The sequence below is a fragment of the Falco punctatus genome, assembly GCF_963210335.1.
Source record: "Falco punctatus genome assembly, chromosome: 7".
Lineage (NCBI taxonomy): Eukaryota > Metazoa > Chordata > Aves > Falconiformes > Falconidae > Falco > Falco punctatus.
This window is the reverse complement of record NC_137587.1, coordinates 33,671,717-33,693,275: the sequence shown is the minus strand read 5'-3', so window position 1 is coordinate 33,693,275 and position 21,559 is coordinate 33,671,717. Positions and strand designations below refer to the sequence as shown.

The 21,559-nt window shown below is 40.5% G+C and overlaps 2 long non-coding RNA genes across 6 annotated transcripts in view; one reads left to right on the top strand and one right to left on the bottom strand.

The window, feature by feature from the left end:
* Nucleotides 1–21,559, top strand: part of LOC308067968 — a 110,338-nt gene that overhangs the window by 62,649 nt on the left and 26,130 nt on the right. For 4 of the 5 annotated variants that reach the window (XR_013929793.1, XR_013929794.1, XR_013929795.1 and 1 more), the window contains one exon: nt 3–18,804. This is a non-coding gene — a long non-coding RNA (uncharacterized lncRNA). The remainder of the gene's footprint in view (nt 1–2; nt 18,805–21,559) is intronic. The other variant, XR_013929796.1, reaches the window with a different exon arrangement.
* Nucleotides 1–21,559, bottom strand: part of LOC308067970 — a 44,665-nt gene that overhangs the window by 11,106 nt on the left and 12,000 nt on the right. Inside the window, exon 3 of the long non-coding RNA XR_013929807.1 lies at nt 290–20,674. This is a non-coding gene — a long non-coding RNA (uncharacterized lncRNA). The remainder of the gene's footprint in view (nt 1–289; nt 20,675–21,559) is intronic.

Below are 21,559 nucleotides of genomic sequence, written 5' to 3'. Positions count from 1 at the left end.
AGGGGATGCATTACTATCTCAGGAGCTTCTTTAAAAGGTGACCTACGAATAATTTACCCAGAGTTAGTTTTATATAGCTCATACTTCATGATAAATGAATGAAGAATGCCAAAAAGTTTATTTTTTTTCTTGTTACTTGAGTGAGGTTTGGGGGTTTTATTTCTTTGAGGTATTTTTAAATGTCAGTTTTGGTTTTCCTGTATTTTAATCACTGAATTGATTAGCGATTTAAAAATACATATCAGGATGACTGAAGAGGATGCTGAAAGAAGAAAGAATTTAAACTTACCTTCTCCAAAAGGTTATACTGCAGTACAGCTCAGTGGTGCTAACAAAAGAAAAAACCAAAAAGTAACATAAATTATCACTAAAACTCCTTTACTTTCCTTGATTGATTCCTCTCTTTATCTTTTAGACTGTTATGATGTCATCATTTCACCAGCATTTCAGGCATAGATGATAGTAAATGGATTTGGATATATAACAGGGAAAAGAAGGTACAGAAAGTGGGGAAAAAACCCCACCACAATCCACAACTGTCAAGCCTTTTTACATCTAAAAAAGTACCCAAAATGTAATCTAAGCTGACATTCACTTTTTCCTTGTTTATCTTTAAATCACTGAAAAAAAACCCCAAACCTACAGCCTAAAGTATAGAGATATGATGTCAAGAAGTTCAATTTTAAGTTGTTAAATGAATACTCCTTTCTAATTAGGGAAGGGCTGAAGGACTATGGCACTGATTTGCAACAGCAAAAGATGTGACAATTCATATTCAATTCTGTTTAACCGAGCATGTTATGCATGATGTGCAAGAGAGTCACCTTGCTCCTTTACATCAACACCTGGAACAGGTATGGAGACAGCATGCTTAGACATTGGCAAGGAAGGAGCATCCTGTCTTATTTTATAAGGTCCCCATCTGTCCGTCTTGGAAGCAACAGCACAGAATGTTTGGCATGGACCCTAGTTCAAGGACTGTAATGAGGATGTCTTATTCAGCCGACCAAGAGTGCTTTTTGTCTACCTTCCCCATATCTGCAGCCAGAAGCCTGAGACCACCAGGCCTGAATAGCCATTTACTTCATAGTTACTACTTAAGATTATGTATTTATGAAGTAAAGGAAAAACATGATGAGATAGGGAGGCAAGGTAAACAACATCCAGAGATATCATGAGCCTGCGAGAAATGCAGGGGACTAGTGGCATTCTTGTTGCTTGTTTTCACTGTTGTAGAAAATCTTTTTGCAATATATATATATAAAACTAAGTTAATCAGTTTTGTAAGGCTTTGCAGATAAAGGTCCACAGCTGTGACAAATACTGCAGCTCTGGATTGAGATACATTGGCAAAGCTGTGTGAAGCTGTTTTGCATAAACTCACGCCTGTAATATCCTAGCTGCTAGCTGGTGTTACCTGTTGTGCAAATGCTGCACATCCCTTCCTCTTACCTGTCTTAGTGCTTTGAACAAGTCAGAACACAAGTGTATGTTTCTTGCCTGTTTTAGTCCCACGCTCTTGCTTTATCCTCAAGTATCACCTAAAAACCTCTCTAGCTGAAGCCATATCAGCATCAATAGATTAGAAAGAACTGCCTGATACTTGTTCCAAGCTACAAATCAATCTGAAGAAAGAAGCGGTTGATGTGAATTTCCTGGATTATTTTCATTACCATCAAAAGAGATGGCAAGAAGGGGGGGGGGGAAGAGGGAGAAGAGGGAGAGAAGGAAGGCAGCTCAGTCCCCTGACCAGCTCTCACTTATAGTTGGTTCCTCAGGGTGTGACAGTCTTCAGTGCAAGGCCTATGGATTTATGCCATTATGAAAGGGAACTGAGTGCTGCCAGTCATGAAGATACATATTTTTAATGGCAGCCTTTCTGGGTTCTAAGTCCTTAGGCTTGCATTAAGAAAGATTTACCCCACAAAGGTTAAACCACAACAAAGGTAAAGGTGGAAAGGACAGCAATGCATTACCCTCCTTTCTGTCAGCCACCCACCTTTGCCTCTCACACATCCTCCTGAAGCAGGACAGAAACGCAGCACTGGTTCACTTACTCTGAGCTATATGCTGCTCCTTCTCCACCCTACCAAGCTGTTTGTGGTTGTTCGCTGGAGCCATCTTGAGTGTATTTGCCACCAGCTGCTTCCCACAACCTCGTTGCTCCCCTACCCACCTCCAGAGTGTTGCACCACACTGCAGGAGCCCACAGTGCCATTTGCCAACACCATCTGCTGGACCTCCTGAGCCAAGATTACCTCCTCCTAAACCCACACCCTTCCTATCAGGGTTTCAAAGCCTGCAAACAGGGGGTCACAATCTGAAAAGAAAGGCTCAGAAAATCTGAAGCTGCTGTTCTTATTCCCAGCATCTTTTCTCTTTCCTTCAAGCACACAAACATCCTCCTCATCTTGCAGTAATTGTTAAGGGGGAAAAAGAAAATTCTGGCACAATTTTTGACTGCTCTTTTAAGCATACGACCAGCCACATCAAAGCTGTGAGGTGATAGTCCTAATAATATCTTCTCTTATCTCCCGACTGTCCTGGTCCAAAGAACTGAAACTAAAGAGGCAGATGGTGGTCATGTACACTTGTACCTGAACCCCAGTCTCTCTCTTTCTCAGAAAGTCTTTTAATGATAGAAATTAGAAGTTGCCTATTCCTGTACCTCATGCTTGTAAGATACTTACTTCTCCCTACACATCCTTAACCTCCAGAAATTCCTTGTTTACACATTTCTCCCTTTCATCTGAAAGTATCTGCATTGGATTGACCCCTCCTAGCAGTACTGAAGTAGTGCAGTCTTCCTCTGTTGCTGTTCCCTCTGCTGAAAAGCCTTCTGCTTGCAGCCCCAGGCTTCACCACATCTTGCAGTAGAAATGTTTCTCAGGCCCCCCCCCATACTCTCGTGGGCCGTGCTCCCTCCACAGCTGCACTGCGCACAAGGGCAGATCTTTGACCCAGTTTATGAGAAGGAAGCCTACAAAAACTAGGCTTTACATGGAGAAAGCCATCAGGTTACTACGGTGAAACCAAGGGGTCTTTCTTCCATTTTCAGTTCAAACAGATCTAAAAATGCAAAAAGTAGCTTTTCCAAAGGTTTGGGTCTGCTGCTGGAGAAAGGAGACCAGGATCCCCAGGTTCTACTCCTGCATGTGACTCCCCACCAGCTGCATGTTCTCTCAGTTCCCTCAGTCAAACCATTCCTCAGTTTACCAATTTGCAAAGTCGATACAATAACAGAACACAGAAAGTAAAAGCAACTGTTTGCAAAATACTTCAACACCCGCAAAAGAAAATATTGGATAACTTGTTCTTTCAAATTAAAAATGTGACAGGTTATTCACTTATCTATACATAAACTCAAGCCATGAATCTGCTTGTAAGTGAACCACTCCTACATGAACCCTGCACTGTGTTTATAAGGCACATTGTTTCCTTTATAAAGCCTACAGAAGCCAGACTTTGATTTGAATATAATAAAATTGCAGAAACAGCAGAAGCTGGCCATGTAACTCCTATTTTAATGAATACCTAAAGTAACAGTCCTCTAAGCCATTGTGTCATCTTTCAACTACTGTCCCTCCCTCCCCCTTTCTGCACCAAACTCAAGGAAAAGAAAAACTGATTGGCAGGTACTGTAGCTGGTGTGAATAACCACGACCATATATCTTGTCAAAAATCAGCATGTACTTTAAAAAAGAAGAAAGTAAAATATGAAGATAAGAGGAATAATCTGAGGCTCTCCCATATTCTCATTCAAATTTTTCTATTTAGATTTCACTATATTTCCTTTTTTAACCTTCTCCTGCAGGTCTTTATATATAGGACAAAAAAATCCACTTCTGTCATTTAAAGCATGATGAAAGTACAAAGAAAAATCTATTTTCAGCTGTTTCTCGTTAGAGCACTTTTTTGCCACTGTGATGAAAGTCGATGCAAAGAAAGAAAGACGAGTCACTGATGAAGATGAAGAAGCATTTCTGATCAGCCATCTGTTCAACCAATTAAACCCCTCACAAATAAAGTTGTGTATACGTATATAGCTAACCCATAAAGATATACATATCTATGTGTACACTGGCATGCGAACACATACATATAAATACCATGTAAAGTCTACTTTGTATATACTAAGCTCTGCTTACATGCTGAGCATAGCTAATTAAATGCACACATAGAGAAACAGTGCAAATGCAAAATAGAATTTGGCCCTGTTGGAGAACAAAGCCTTCTCTATTAGCATCCTTTTCTCTTAATGGTCCTTATGCAGTAAAAATAAAGTCCAAACACTATAATTTCATTCCCAGAAAAGTTACAAATACTGTAGGTATCTTTAGAAACAGCTGCAAAAGTGGATTCACTTCTGACAAGATTGGTGTTAATTACCAGTAAGGACTTCAGTATAATACTATTTAAATCATTTTAAATTATCCCTCTCAAAAATTAATTTTTCATCAAAGATTACACAAAAAAATCATGATATCATCTCTGCAGCTGCGATTTAGTAATAATTTCATCTATTATTACCAATGTCAGTTAGATAAAAGAAAAATGGCATCCTACTGTGCTGATTCCAGCATAGGCCATATATAGAAATTTTTAACTATCACTTATAATCGCCTTGATGAGCTTAAACCTCCTCTCAATTAACACCCTAAATGACACTGAGACATCTTAATGGAGGATGTAAGTAAAGGAAAAAGACTTTAATCAAAGAATAAAAAGAGAAGTGGCAAGCAAAAGGAGAAAGTCTGGTACACCTCTCAGTGTCCAATCATACAGGGGTCCTTTATCTTGTCATGAACTTCTTGTCATCTTTATATTGCTACTGTAACTTCACAGCAGCCATAAGAAAAAAAAAAAAAAAAAAAAAAAACAAAAAAAAAGTGTGCACACCCTTACCTACAGTTTGCATCCACGTCTGAGAAAGACAGTGGGGGTATACATCAAGCAGGCAAACACTGTGAAAAATAAAATTATGATAAGTTACAATGAGCCTTACTCCACTTGAGTTTCTACTTCAATAGTGGATCAGGGCAAATCTTAAAGACTGAAATATAGTGATTCACATACTACTCAATAAAACTGGAAAGAGCATGTTCTGGTCCTAACATCCTGACCTGAATAAAAGTTCTGCTTTCACATAAAGATCTCAGTTGCCAGAGAAACACATAAATGTTTGCTCAAACGGCACCTGCAGTTGATATTATTAAGGGCATTCATGTCTCTTTTAGCACACCTCTAAGACTCCCAATACAAGCATTTAAAAGCATACACACACTGGGTGGTTGTGATAGCACTCTTCAAATTTCAGGAAGGTTGAGAAATAAGTCTCCTGTTTACTGTTTCCCAAACTTGTGAACCCAACTTTCTAGCCATCAGAGTAACCACACAGATTTAGTAAGCTGATAACCTTCAGTTAGCCTCTGCAGACTTCTTGTTATACCATTGTGTAAAACCACTGGGCAATGACAACAGCCTGGGAACTGCTGGTTTAGGCTACACGTGGCTGAAGGGATGGGTAGTGGGTTGTTTTGCCCTGGTAGGTGAGTGTTCCCATTTCTGTAATACAATAAATAAATAAATAAACAAATAAATAAATAAATAGTTTCACAGCTCATATTTTTTCAGTTAATTCACTCATAATGAGAAGCAAATTAATATCTCTGGGTGCATTAATACTAAAAAAAAAAAAAAAAATCTAATTAAAATCATCCATGGTATTTCATTTCTTTCGAGTGTTTGTTTGCCCGTTAGAGCTTCACAAACTGTTAGCTACAAATTATGCCAGTTAAGGATTCAGTTCGTTTTGATTAACAAATAATTTGCAAATGGATTTTGCTTTTATTTGTTATAGGTATTTGTTGAATAGTTCACCCAGCCACTTCAGACTGTGGGTTGTTTGCTTCACCTTTTCGCTAGTCACTCTTATTCTGGTGCTGAGCACATAGCATTTATGGCACATAAAGTACCATTAAAAAGAGCCCCTCAGTTAAAGGTAAGGAATACCCTGACCTCTGCTCCATAACAGGCACAGCATCCACCAAATTTAGTCACTGCTGTTATGGAGAAATTGGTCAAACCCACTCATGCTGGATGATTTTAGATGCATGAGTATTACATAGCAACTAATAATAACCAATGGACTGTATATCGTTAGGGTGAAGTTTGCAGATGTGCAGTGATTCATATTAATATCTGTGCAACTTCCAGCATTCACAAATATTACCCTGCCATGGGGCAGCTGCCTGAATATTTCCAACCAAAGAGTTTTCTGGGACTTACAAAAAAATCAACCTTTTATTATTTACTCTCCAAACTGTTTTCTGTTCAGACTTTTTTTACCCCCATTTGGACTTCAAGCCAAACACATTTAATTCGCCAATTAAAATTTAAGGAGGGTTGATTTTGCATACATAACAAACAAGGTAGCAGCAAAGTAATGCATGCAATTAAAAAAATCCCTAAGTATTCACTGATGTGAAGGTTGACAGTCTATCAGTTTACAGAAAAAAACAAAGCTAATAGCTTTATGGAAAGAGAATACCTTGCATGGAAAAGAGGCATCACTTTCTGCAACTGCCGCTCTAACAGAAACTGCTGCATGGTCCACTGATAAATGTTAAGCACACCATCTTAAAGACAACAGTGCCTTTTCTGTATGATCAAGGAAACACTTACTTTATTATCCAGCAGAAGCACTCAAAGTACAGTGCTTTTAACTTGGTCTCCATTTTACTGTTTTACTAGTACGACAATAATTCCTGTTGATTACACGAGCCTGAAAAGAAATGCCTTTTCTGATCAAAATGGCTGTGGCAACAAGAAGCCTAAGGCAGACTTGGTGATGTTGATATCAAAAGGAAGTCCTTTTCCTGGAATTGGGTTTGAGCTGCCTCAGCAAGTGACTTTCATAAACTGCATCTCTTCAGAGAGATGGGAGAGTACCAGTCAAGCCACACTGAGAAATACTTTCTAGTGCAGACAGGCTTAAGGAGTCCTGATATTCAGAATGAGCTGAACAAATGCACTTTTCAGTGTGGATGGACATTCTTATGCTGGTTTATCATTTTGTGACCCAGGTTTAAGCCAGCATTAGGAAGTTTTGCAAGACAGTTAAATTAATCTAATGCTGATGAAAAAAAAAAAAAAAAAAAAAAGACTGTTTCAACTCATATCCCTTGATCTCAGATGTACGCTGCTGCTTCTTGCTTTGCAGAGACACTGGTGCTCATCTGATCTCCATGCTAACCAATTTGGTTCACTAAACTGGCAGAAAAATGTGCATCATTATTTGCTGCATTCATTTTCTGCCTGTACAGTGAACTGGAATAGCTTACTGGGGCATCAAACAAGCTCCAGAGCAAGCATAAGAAGGAGGGAGGAAGGCAGGTTGTTTTCTTTCAGTATCAGCAGGATTTTAGGATTGTCCTCTGGAGAAACCACCTGCTTAAACAGTGTTATGTCACTATACTTGGAGTTATCACTTTAGCCACACCAGAGCTATTGTTCTGACCGAATACAGGGATCTCCGGTAAGAAAAAAAGACAAGACTTGCACAAAAACAGCTGGCTTTTTTCAGGGTGGAATAAATTACATAGAGAAAGACACCAGCCTGGCAGTTGAGTTTTGCTGGCTTTGCTATGTTGATTAAGATTGTGAAGAGAAAAAAAAAGACAAAGAGCAAGGAAACCGCACTTTCCTCTCCTAACCAGCACTGCTATGGCAGCAACTCCCCTGATGTATATGCCATTTTATCTACAAAAGAGTACTGTTGCCCTATACTTATCTTGTTCAGGAAGTGGTATCAGTTTATCAGCTTTCTGTGCCAGTATAAACTTAGCCTCCAATGGAAGTGTCTGACAGTCTAGCTATATCAGAAGCCCTTTCTAGCTAGGATATGGTCATAACAGGAACCTTTCAGCTTTTGGTTACAAAGAGAGCTTATATTTCAGTGGATGCCCTGCCATGAAACTGCACAACTGCTATGAGGGTGCTATTTTTGCTTCTTCAGTCACCACCTTTCCAGACAAAAAAGAAATTCTGTGTGTGCTGTGAATAACAATATATATATATAAAAACCTATTCAAAATTACTATGATGCATTTGTGTCCCTTTATTTCTTTGCCAACAATAAAGGAGTTCACTCTGAAATCCCCAACATTGTGCAATTGCTCAAGAGCCAGGACAGCTCTCAAGCCAGGTCTAAATTTTAAAGTGTTGTTGACAAAGCTGTTTCACTCACAAGCATGAAAAAAATCACACCCTTAATTGATATAGATACGACAGCAACACCCTCTGTATAGATGCAAGAATCCCTTTACTGGCATGGCTTATGTCACTCAAAAAGGTAGTTAGAAGAAAAAAGACTCCTTTTGCCAATATATATTCTTCCTCTGATTACAGCTTCACCAACAAATCCCAAATTTTCTGTAGTTAAGCCTTGCTTGAGAATATTGGCGATCTGTAACACCCCTCTGTATCCAGCTCCCTTCCCCCAAACTGGGCTTGTAGTTCCACCTTGTGTCCCTCTTCTTGCTTCCTATCTCTCTGTCACTTGTTCTATGCCCCCCTGTCTCCCTCCCACCTCTTGGGTCCCCTCCTCTTCATGGGATTGTTTCTGTCTAGAGTCACGCAGACATGGTCACCTCATATCTCCCGGCACTTCTGCTTTTGGCTGAAGTTGCTGGTTGGGAAACCCTGGTGCAAACTGTCACAGAGCCTGTCAAAATGAAAGCAAGGAAACATTACCATTTAGTTTTGTCATTCTTACCACTGACAGTCACCAAATCTCCACATGGCTGAGATTGACAAAGACCTCTGAAAATCATCCGGTCCAACCCATGGTCATAACAGAGTCAGCTAGAGCAGGTTGCCCAGGATTTTGTCCAGTCAGGTTTGAAATATCTCCAAGGATGGAGGCAAGGAGGAACTCCATGTTGGAACCAGCATCATTTAAACCATTCCCCCATGGAAAACATCTAGACACTACACAGACTCTAGCAAGTTTTCCTCATTTAGTTCCAATACCGTATAACTGGCAGAGAGACAATTACAGACAGAGAACATGCACAGGGGAGAAAACAAAACTGGAGGTGCTATTTTGATGAAAGAATATACATTTTAAAAGCAGGCGTCATTTGGAAGGTTAAAGCTGAATAATTCCCTGTAGTTCCTCTATCTTTCTGCATAGTCTTGAGTGACTGGAAGACTGTGTCCTCTGTTTCTATGTATTGAGGTTGTTACCTGACCCTTAGTAAGTTTAAATCTACTGATACTTTAGGGGAAATTAACAGGTCTAGCAGGAAGGACTGGTTCTTATTTTGCATTACAGTCATGTATTTCTATTGAGTAGACCGAGGTTGTTCTTATTTTATATATTAGACTGAAAAATATACCAATGGCTTAGAAGTACAAGGAAATCAGTATGAAATACAAAGTTGTCTCTAGGTTGTAGACATAGCCTTATGAAGACATGCTTATCCCCTCCTCCTTCTTTTCTCTTTAACTTACTCTCAGTGAGATAGCTTCCTAGACACACCCTAAGCCACTTCAGGTTCATTTAACTGAAGATTTAATCTTGCAGAATGGAATCCTCCTACACTATATCTTATGCTTGGATGGATCTATGCCTAACTGGACAGGTACAAGGATGAATGATAATACGTCACTATATTACCAAATGCTGCCTTCACATATAACTTTCTGAAGGAAGCTCTGGCCTATAACGATTCTTCATTTACTTTGGAGTTAAATATCGCACTTCACTGATGTCCATGGAGTTACATTAGTTTGGGTTGGGTTTTTTTTAACAAAAAGGCAAATTAAAAGAAAATTAAGTTCTGCAAAGCTAAGCCTAAGATAACAATATTGTGGTTTGGTTTCTGAAACTGTCTTTGGTATTAAAAGTACAAGGGTAGTAAATATGATTTAACAATAACATTATCTTAGTATTTATATGAAGAATTGACTGAGCATTACCCAGAACCTAACTTTAGAAGCATTATTTGAGAAAGTAAGGAAAACATTCTTGATTTCTTCTTCAAAATTAATCAGCTATGTAAAATAATTTTGCTGTCTCTCTGTTACTTATGCCACAGTATTGCAGCAAACCAGCAAGAACACATATTTAATATATATACATTCGAGAATTTCTTTCCAAAAGACCATAAAGCTCTGTGTAGGCAATGGAAGTTCTTTGGCTACTCCTGAAAATCAGCTCCATCAGAGGTGAAACAGAGCAAGCAACACCTAAAAAAGGATGACTCTAAGTGAAGAAGAAGATTGTACCCAATTGAAATTTCAGGGAAAGTAAGTAGGGACAATGTAATCACCCAGCCAGAAGTTGATTAAGATACCACTTTTTCAGCTGTGAGATCTTTAGGTTTTGTAAGTGGCTAGGACCAAGTTAACACTTCATTCAAAAGGTGCTATCTTGCAAACAGCATAGTCTTTCCAAAAGGGCAGAGACAGCCATGCAGAGGAAAAAGCCATCATTAGCTGAAATCCTAATACCACACAAGTTCAGGTTCTGGATTCTCCATCTCTCTTGCTCCTAGAGCTACACTAAATTTAGAAAGAAATCTTGTAAGGTAAGAAAATAAAGTGTTTAGTACAGAAGAACTAATCCTAGGCCTGCAAGATTCCTGAAAACAGCATGAGTTTCCTACACAGATTGCTTCAGTAAATATTAAGTAGTAACAGCATTTTTAAGTTTACCATATTTTTCACTGTCCATCAATTACTCATGTTCTAATAGACTATTTTTCTCATCAAAATTCTCAGTAACAGTTGAGAACTGCAAAATCAGCCGAAGAAAAGCACAGAACAGGCTCAAACTGATGTAGAACATTTTCTGGAACCTGAATCTCAGTTCAGGTTTGTCCTTGGGCTCATGCCATAACAATCCAAAAAAGTCTTTAATCCGTACAAGTATTTGGCCTTTAAGGCTACAAATACATAGTGCCCTGCACCTCCTGCACCTGCAACAAAACAAAAGAAAAAAAAAAAAAGCCCCCCCCCAAAAAAGCCATGGTCTTATCTATAGTGTCTCAGCCACAGAGTTGCTAAAGCATCACCAAAGCTTCTCCCTGCAGGAGAGAGACTACAAAACCAGCCTTAGGGCAGCTGTTTCCCCAGGAGCAGCACAAGACTGCCAAGAGGTCACAGTCCAGAGCACGTTCATGTCTCCTCCATGCCCTCTTAACGCTTCTTGTGAAAGACGGGCACTCATTTAGCAAAAAGTTATGCCAGCAGCAGATGAGTGCAAACTACCGCCTTCCAATAATTTTAACGCTAGATCACAATCAAATAAGATATCAGGTAGACTGTAAAGTATAGCATGACACTGCCCTACTGTTAAGACTTAATTAGTTAAAGCAGCACAGACTCTCCCTGGAACAAGATGCTCATATTTCTTAGAAATGCAGACATTCTTTTACAGAAATATGAATTAAGGATAACTTTTTTTATATATGCAAGGTAAAGGTAGGGGAGGGAATTACTGCATGAAATCCTCACAGGACAGCTCATAAACTTTCTCTTCTGGGAGCTATTTAAAATATAAGTACTCCTTGAAGAACAGCAACAAGTAACAGTCTAGATACAACAGTATAAGTACCAGGCAGTGTTATACCATATATGACACAAGTGCAGTGTGTGCAACAGGAAAGAGAAAAAGGATTAAAATTGCTTGTGTTTTTACTATTTCCTGCCTCTGCCACTGATGCTCTGTGAGATCTTTAGTCATGCACGTCACTTCCTACCAAAACTGAAAATAAAATATGTGTGCCATAAAGGTAGTGAGTGTTTTAACTATCTGCAAAAGCATTTTAATCCGTGGATTGAAAACCCATAAAAGAAATTGAATCTCAGGGCTGAATACAGGAGAAACACCGGGAGCAAAAAAACCCAAAACTGTTAACATTCACTTGCCTAATTATGGGAACGTCTCCTGCAGCAAACTGGCAGTGATGACATGTGCCTGTTTCAGACAGGGAGTGCGGCATATAAAATGTTGACCAATAATGTTATGGCTTGAAATGTTAACACATTCTTACAATAAAATGTTGTATTAAATTTCTGTGTTGGAATTTTAAGTCTATGGGTATGCAGAACAGAAAAATTTCAAATGAACGGCAGAGTTTATCCTAAGTATAGTCACTTCAGTTAAAAAATGAATGGGTCTGCAGGCATGTGGTGGAGAATAGTTAAAAATGGCTGGAGTACTCTTCAGATTATTGAAGCAATCTAGGAAATCTAAATTGGTCTGCAGTGCCCCGTGCCCAGAGCACTCTATTCACTTCCAAAATGAAGTGCTCTTAAAAAAAAAAAAAAAAAAAGTAAAAAAAAAAAAAGTTAAGCATTGCATTTGGAAAGGATGGAACACTTCAGTTTTTTTTTTTTTTTAAACACACTTCTTTTTGGAAGCAAATCAAAAAGCATTCTATCATTGTAGGCAAACTCATGAATGATTTAAAAATTGAACCCTATGTAAAACAAAAGGAGGAGAATAATTAAAATAATAACACTAACCACCTCCTATCCTGAAATCCAATGAAAGTGAAAGGGAGATGGAGAAAAAAGTAGGCAAGAAAAGAAAAAAATCCATACCTTCAAGGGATTCAAAAGAATTATAGGGACATCTCTGACCTGGTCTGTATGCTTTGCAGAGATCCACAAATCAATACACCACTGGAGCGATAGGATGGTCTTGGGAATAGACCATGGTGACCCTATCTCCTCACCTTTAGCTACATGAACTTCCTTCACATCACAGAAAATGCCTCCCCTCCTTCCTGGTTGTATCTGAGTGCCTGCTCCCTTAACAGTTGCACTTGCCCAGGACTCCATAACAACTTTTTTTGTATGGATTTTTCTTTCTTTCGTGAGAGATACCTTGCACAGGCCAATTCTAAAGATTTTGTTGTGATTTAGTCAGGGTTAAAGCTCCAGATCTTCAGTGTGTAGGACTAGGGGGAATTTCAGCTTTCATTTAAAACAAGAGTGTGTTTTCTAGCCTCTGTAGTTAATCATAAAAACTTGGAAATGGATCCCCAGGAAACTATAGACTCCAAATCCCAGCAGGCAAATAGAGAGATCTCCCCATTCTCACCCCTCCCCACAGAAACCAAATGATTTTTAAAGCTCAGTATTTAGAAACTATCTTCGCGGCTATGGAACATTTGGGTCTGGCAATCTCCCTTTGCTTTGCCTCCCTCCTGGTATGCAACATTTCCTTGCAAGCTAAGATTAAATCAAGAACCGGGAGAGGGTCTGGGATTTGACCTGCATCGCACTGGAGGCAGTGAGTCCAGCCCAGAGCCAGGAGCTCAGTCTCCCTGAGCATCAAGGCAGAGGCGTTGGCCCTTCCAGAGCAGCTGCCGAGGGCGAACACGCAGCCTGGCAGCCCGCCGCCACACTGGGAGAAATCCAGGGAGGGTTTATGTCTGTGGGACTGAGGAATGCTGCAGGCCCCACTCCGAGGAAAGAAGGAGAGTCAGCTTCGCTGCCAACAAAATTAGGGCTCTCTTCCAGCATTCAGAAACGTACATACTTTTATATATTTGCCACATGGCTTTGCTGTGCAGCAGCACATGTGTTGTGGCTGCATAACGCTAAGTGAAAAGAGCACCCAAATCAAGTTTTGTGGGTGGGGAGTTGGCACCACGTGGTGCTACGTGCATGGCGGTACCTGAGGTCAGGGGACAGCTAGAAACACTCATCTTCTGCTTGCCAAAGAAAAGGTTTGTGCCTGATCACCTTCGTGCAAGAGCAGGAAACCCATTACCATCAAAGGTGCTTGGGAAGCTCTAGTCATTATTTTCTTTCCCTGATTTTGTTACTGCCAGTATGCGCCCTGGTGTTGCTGTCTGCAGTACAAAAGCCTTAATGGAGACCAGGCCCCACTGAACCAGGCAACAAAACCATAGGAGATAATCATAAAGAGCTTACATTGAAATCTGACAAGAGGGGCAAAGGGTAGAAGGAATGCAACATTATAATTCCAATCTCAGGTCCCCAAAGTCCCACACCAGGGACTTTTATAGTCTTAACTATAAAAGACATCCCTCCTCCTATGACTTTAATCAACAGGGGAGCAACCATTGAAAAATCAGACTATGTTTTCCCACTGCTCTCCTGAAAACAATCCACAACATAATTTCCTGCATACATCTGTGTTTAAGAGGAAAAATTCTACAAAAGGGGACGTTCTTGACAAACACACCTCTTCATAAATAGCCTTGGAAAACAAGGAGGCAATTTAGGGAGAGTCAGTTATGAATGCAAAAGATGACCACAGCCACTCTTTGCTCAGCAGAGAAGCAGGTGACACAAGACAATCTGCATGCAGCCGAAGGCTGATGGAAAGCTTGTTTGTGCTCAGCACACCAGAGAAGTTGTCCGGGAACAGTTACGTAAAGATTAGCCCTGTAATGCTGCCAAATACTTTGTGTTATTATGTGCTGTGTTTGTGCCAGGCAGCCCCACATGTCAGAGCTGCCTCATAGGGCAGTTTTAACATGCACACCCACATTTTCAGAGTGCTCGGAAGAATAAAAAAAGCCACAGAATAACCAACACTGACCTTGTTCGCATGGCTGCTGCTGCCGATTACCGTCAGCTTGTACCTGCTGGAGTGCAACCAGCATAGAGCCAGAAAGACATGTCCACTGCATTTTGGAGATGGCTGTCCTTGCCTCCCCTCCTCCTCCCAACCCATCGTGTTCCCTCAGAGTATCTCAGCTGCATGGATAATAAAAGTAGCAACCCAACCATGTGGGAGCATACAAATTTAATGTTGGCTAAATAGGAAAGCTGTCTAAATAACACAATGATTGAAGTTATGCAGGTCATAAGTCTAGGGAGTAGGGAGCCCACAGTGTTTCTTTTCTCTCTCGCTCTGTTTTCTTCACAAAAGTTCATTAAACAATGATTCTTTCCCCTTTAAAAATTTATGAATGAATTATGTGTTCATGAAAATGAGAGAGCAAAATGCCTTGGCCATAGCCAGGTGCAGCACAGTCTGGCACTTTGCAACCTCCCCCATGCACACTCCTCCCCCAAGGTACCTCAAAGCCTGACCCAAAATGTTAATCCCCATGACACCCACAATCCCTCACAGAGGGAGAGACTTGTCAACAATATGTACAGGTACTACATGTGTGGGATTTACCTGTCCTGGCAGGGGGTGGACATGGAGACCCAGACCCAGAGGAAAACGTTGCTTCACCAGTCCAGCAAACTCCTTTCATTTGCACTGCGCAGGTCTGTTATAAGGATGCCACACCACCAAGGAAAATAAGATTCTCTCTGCAAACATAAACATAGACCTCTTTATCTAAACTAGTATCAGAAGTGGCACCATCCTTTTCCAAGGCCTGGACATAACTACATCAGTGTAGCTTGCCTGATGAGAAAGGAGCCATAAATAACCAACAGTAATGACAAGTTTTTATATAGCCCTTTTTATGGGAAGGCTTGCAGTACTTTAGAAAAAAGAAAACTGCCCTTAGTTCCCACTCATATTCTCTCTCCATCTCCACAGAATTTCTTTCTTTCTGTCTTTCTTTTTCTTTTATTTTAAATATATTTTCTACAGTTATTTCTTTATTGGGCCTTCTTTTTACATGTTTTTCTTTTCCATCCTCTTTGTCCTCACTTAGCTTCAAATTTGGACTTTCTGAGGTTTCAATCTCTCTCCAGTTTTTCTAATATTTTCCTTCTTTTGATTACTCTGTGTTTCTACATCTCCTCTTCTCTGTTCTTTGCCTGTGTGCTTGCACTTTCCCTACATCTCTTCCTCATTATCCATTCTCTTCTGTCTTCAGCCCATGCAATGGTGATTCTTTTCCTTCCCAGCTCTGTTTCAAAGTCCTCTTCTCACACCCTGATCCTTACCGTGATTATTTCACATCCTCCATTCCCTTTCTCTTGTCCTGTTGTTATTATTATTTATATAACTTACTGCAATAATGCCCGGAGATCTAATCTTGACTGCCCTTTCACCACCCCCACCAGCACCGTCTCCCTTCTCAGTGATCTACTTAAACAGTCAGGGTCGTTTTCCCTGTCTCAAGCATCTTCCCTTTTCGAGCCTTTTTTTTTTTTTTTTTTTTTTTTTACATGTGCAGATAGGGTCTGGCTAGCTATGGAAATGTTAGGATTAGCTTGTTCTTGCAGTACGTTGGTCAGTCTGCCCTGGAGTCTGTGGAGAAGGGGCCACACCACGACAAGATCTCCAGGAAGAAAGCCAACTCAGTTATTGCACAGTACTTGCCAGCAGTTTCAAAGGACATAAACTCCTCCAGCAACTCCAACTCTTCCATAATCAGGTTGGCAGGTGACTGTAGAGAGAAAACAAGCAGGCTGCAGACTGCCTTCACTGACTGGGCAGCTGTCACCAGCAGCACGTTCCCCTAGGACTGCCCTCAAGGTGAACCCTGAAAGTGAAGATATCTTGGCGTGCCTGGCACAGCAGACCCCACCACAATAAGGATAATCCCCACTGGGACAGGAGGCAAAATGATTCAGAGCACCTCATGGTTGGACAGCGGGACATTTTTCTGGGTACTTTTAAAGGAGTAAGTCTGATAATAATTAGGTTTAAAAAAAAAAACAAAGCCACTGTGGAGCTTTCTGGGCTGCAGTGGGAGTATTTCAAGCTGCTGCTTAGCTGTGGTGAGGTACAGCTTGATGGAAGCCTTTGACTCACTTCCATTTGCCTTGAGCTGAATAGTGTTTTCAGACAGAAAACTTTGGCCTTAGGAGGCTGAATCTTTTTGTGGATTTCTATGTCTTTGAGAAACTGAACCTCAGAGCTTTGCTGGATGGGAATTGTATCCAGGACCTCAACAGGAGAGACAGTATCTGTTTCTTTCTATAAGGATAAAACATAGACAACGATTAGTTGTACCACCACCAAAGGAACCCCAGGCAAGCGGGGCAGGTTGAACTTCCCTTACTTTGACAGACTGCATTGTGTGCCATAAGAGAGGTCTTCAATCCAGAGGGCTGTGAAAGCCAGAGGAACAAAGCAAAAAAAGGGAGTGACTAAGGAAAAAAGTGGCTTCGGGAACACTGAAACAAGGCGGGAAGGGAGAGGGAAGAGAGATGCAGAGGGCAGAAGGAAATCGAGAGCAGTGCCATTGTTTAAAAAAATGCTACTTATGAAAAAAGATCCAAAAGCTGGCCCTGCAGTTACTAGTTTTTTTCTTTTCTTTTAATTTCTCTTTCTTTCATCTTTCCTTGGTCTTTACACTTGCCAGGTCTCTGGCCACGTACAAAGTTATAACATGGTCAGAACATATTGGTCAGAAGAGCTATTAACTCTGAGATATATTGCATCAACTTTTACATTTTCAGTCACCAATATCTCTCTCAGGCTTGTTCCATCCCCAGATGCAAGTTATATTAAGCTGGCTACTTCTACACGCTTCCATCCTTTTTTGTAACAAATTATGGACATTTAAATCCTTTCCACACAAATCTGGGAGGTTAAATCAGCAGCCAAATCTACACTGTCTGGCCAGTAGCAAAGAAAGTTTTTTTGATATGATTTTGTTTCCTGTGTCATGCAGTGTGTGTGAGTTTTACCTGGGAATGTTGGAGGTCATTAAACATCTTGGGGAGCAGATCCCCAGTCATCCCATAGACCAGAACAATGGGAAGATTGATTGGGTTTTTTGGAGGGGTAGGGGGAAATTTTATACTAATAAAATAGTTTTTTTATACTAGTTTGATGCCACTAGCAGGGATAATTATCCATGCTGTGCATCCTCAGCTGAATAAAAAATAGATCAAGAGGATTTTTTTATTATTATTTTGGAAAGAGAAATAAAAAGAACGAAACTTAATATGTTTGAAATGTTTGTAAATTTTTAAACATAAAAACCCAACAACCCCATATCCCTATCAACCTGTAGCTCAAATTACTAACTTGGCATACAACATTAAAAGAAGCACAGTTATTATTGCACCCAGGAAACAGGGACAGATGGGGAAAGAGAAGAGATATTAAAGGGGAAAGACTATTATTTTCATGTACTCAAGTTCTGACATAAAAATTGGGATTTTGTCTGTTAAATGTTGATGTGCACAAAATCATAGCCAGGTCTAAATGCCTTAGTCATGGCAGGGGGTTAAAAAAGAGAATATTTGAGAATAATGTGAATTAAAAAGGCAAGTTAGTTTAAATTTCTGTTTGGTAGGGCCTGAGGCCTACAACTCCGATGGGAATACACTGTAGCCTGAGGGCTGATGAATGCCCTTAATGAAGTTGGACAACCTGGAATACATGCATAAAATGATTTTAAATATTGATATGATGTCATTGTGTGTCTGAAGATATTGAAATGTTCATTTTCAGAGCTAGACAGGTTGTGTCTAATTTATTATGGGGAGGGGAATGATTATTTACATTTTTTAATGTAGCAATAAAACAATTACGGGATTTAGGGAAAGAGAAAATATTCATGCTTCTCTGAGAGCAAAAATGTGCTGCGATGGAAATGACATAGAGGAGCTTATACTAGCAGATATTAAGAAATACACTTTCCCTTTTTCCTTCCTGATAATTGTGGTAATACATTCATAAAGTATGTAAAGAAAAAAGACCCTTTGACCAATGTTAATTATATTTAACCTGCTCTATGTATAGTAGAAAGAACAGCTTAAATACATCATTGGGGACAACTAATTCACCCATATATTCTGAATGTGTCTATTATAACACTTCCATGACATTTTCTGGTTTTTGGAACAATTCTTACCACGAAGAAGAGGAGACGTGGTGTTATAATGGTACGTTCAGTTCTGTTGTGATATGAAAGTTTTTACAGAGAATGCCTCAGGGCAGCTGTCTGTCTCGTGTGTTCAGTATTACAGCTGTATAACACACAGGGGTGGAAGTGTATTGAAGGCAGAGCCATTGCAGTCTGCTGGAGGTTGCTAGTGTTAAGGTCCAATCCTGATGATCCTGCAGACCAACCTAAAAACAGAAATTCTTTGCAAAAATTGCCTAGGATACTTCTTTCACTTGTTCTTTTGTTCTTAGTTGATACTCACAGCTACCTGCTCAGCAGAACTTAGATTACATTTCAGCTCTCGTGCAAATTGGAGCAGCTCCCTTATACATGGAGGCATTTGTGGGGGTGATTTTCTGTTTCTCTGAAGCATAAGTTTGGCATTGTCCACACTTATTATGTGCTAGCAAGCAGGAATCAAAGTTTTCACATCTCTCTGGTCCCATGTGCACCTTTTACATCAGTGGTTTAAAACAATTTGGCATAGTTAAGCACATGTCTAACTCAAAGCATCTCACTAAGGCTGTTTCTCTGCACAAGGATGGATAATTTCATGCTGAATCATGACCTGTTTGATTACAGACACAGTGTAACATCAAGTAGGTCCTTTAAAGGAGATACACACTGCATTGTCTTGTTCCACTTAGCAGATCACAGACACTAGAAATACTGCTTATAATATGGGCAGAGCTCTTTCTGTGTCCAGCCTTCAGATAAGCTTCAGAATGGGCAAAATACTTCCAGGAATACAGTGGCAAAATTGCCAGAGAAGTCCTCTTCCACTGGATGCCCGTCCTCTTCCTGCAACACGGATAACAACGACTGGACAGGCAAATGAGACAGAGGAAGGAAAACGAACAATATGCCTGGACCCAGTCATCAAATATGAAAAAGAGCTAGAAAAAGACGAGGGAAGGGCACCATGGCTGAGAACAAATGTAAGAAATTCACACTTTTTAGTGAGCAAGATTGAGAACTGAGGGGGACTTGACAGAGATGTGTAAGGCTACAAACTGCCCAGCAGAAGCATGCAGGCATTGATTACTCCTCTTAGAATCATACCATAGAATCATGAATGCTTTGGGTTGGAAGGGACTTTAAAGATCATCTAGTTCCAACTCCTCTGCCCTGGACAGAGATGTCATTCACTAGACCAGGTTGCTCAAAACCTCATCCAACCTGGCCTTGAACACTTCCAGGGATGGGGCACCCACAGCTTCTCTGGGCAGCCTGTGCCAGTTTCTTGCCACCCTCACAGTAAAGAATTCCTTCCTAATACCTAATCTAAATCTATCCTCTTTCAGCTCAAAGCCATTCGCCCTTGTCCTATAACTATAGGCCCTTGTAAAAAGTCCCTCTCCAGCTTTGTTGTACTTCCCCTTAGGTATTGAGAGGCTGCTGTAAAGTCTCCCCAGAGATTTCTCTTCTCCAGCCTGAACAACCCCAACTTTCTCAGCCTGTCTTCCTAGGAGAGGCACTCCAGCCCTCTGGTTATCTTCATGGCCCTCCTCTGGACTTCCTCCATGCTGGGGGCCCCAGAGCTGGATGCAGCACTCCACAGGTAGGATCTCACAAGAGCAAAGTAGAGAGGGAGAATCACCTCCCTCGACCTACTGTTCATGCTTCTTTTGATGCAGCCCAGAATATAGTTGGTACTCTTCCCACAGTGTCAGAAGGAAGGAGCACCCAATGAAATGAGCAAGCACCACATTTACAAGAGGAAGCCATTTTTAACTCAGAGCATATAATTGTGCACATTTTCTGCTGCAATATAAGAGGCCAAAAATACTTACAGATTTAAAGAGACTGGACAAATTCACAGAGGATAGCTTCTTAAGTCTGGATGTAACCTCTGATTCAGGAAATTGCTAAACCATTGATTGTCAGGGAAAAAAAAATCACTTTGTAAGTCTCCTGTTTCCTCTGCTTTTCCCCTAGCTATCCATTTCTGTTAATGCTAGATAGTAAACAGCACTAGAGAGGTTGCCCGTGCTCTTATGAAGGTGTACAAGGTACATACAACCCTCGGATGTGTGTCTAATTCATCTCCACTGGATAGTCACTGGGAAGTGAGCTGATTCCTGGCATTCTTGACCCATTTCATCTGAACAGGAGTAACTATCAATAGAGAGTGAGTAAGAGAGTAAGAGCACAGCAGCCAGGGAAGTGTCTCTACAGGCTTATTCCCAGTGCACACGTGTGTGAAACTCCACATGCACATTCACAGGTTAGCCCAACTCCCAGTCCTTATCCCTGTGGCCTCAGCTTCCCTGAAAAGCCATGTTTCACATGTCTCAGCAACTATTTGCTTCTTGGGTTTTACATCCCATGTGTTACAGCTATTTAAAGTTAATTTAAATTAAGGAATGGATCAGATCTCATGACGATTCCAGCTACCCTCTTTTCTGAAGTGATTGCTTGGAAGGAGCAGTGTTTGGATCTCAATTTGGTAATCAAATAGCCAAACTATGTGATTAGACTATATCAAATTAGGCACCGTTCACCAGCTGACACTCCCAACTAATGCCTCTTGCCTCTAATTGACTTTATTTCCACTTCCTTTAATGTGGCTACCCGTTTTCAAGCTGTTAAATAGATTTACGTGCCTTCCAGATTGGTCCTTCTGATCAACATCCTGCAGCCCTCCTGCTCTTCACCTACCCCTACCAGCATCAGTACTGTCTCCTTCCACCCCTCTCCTCTCTTTTGTCTTGCACATACTTCTATTCTTAAACTTCATCTCTCAGATAAAC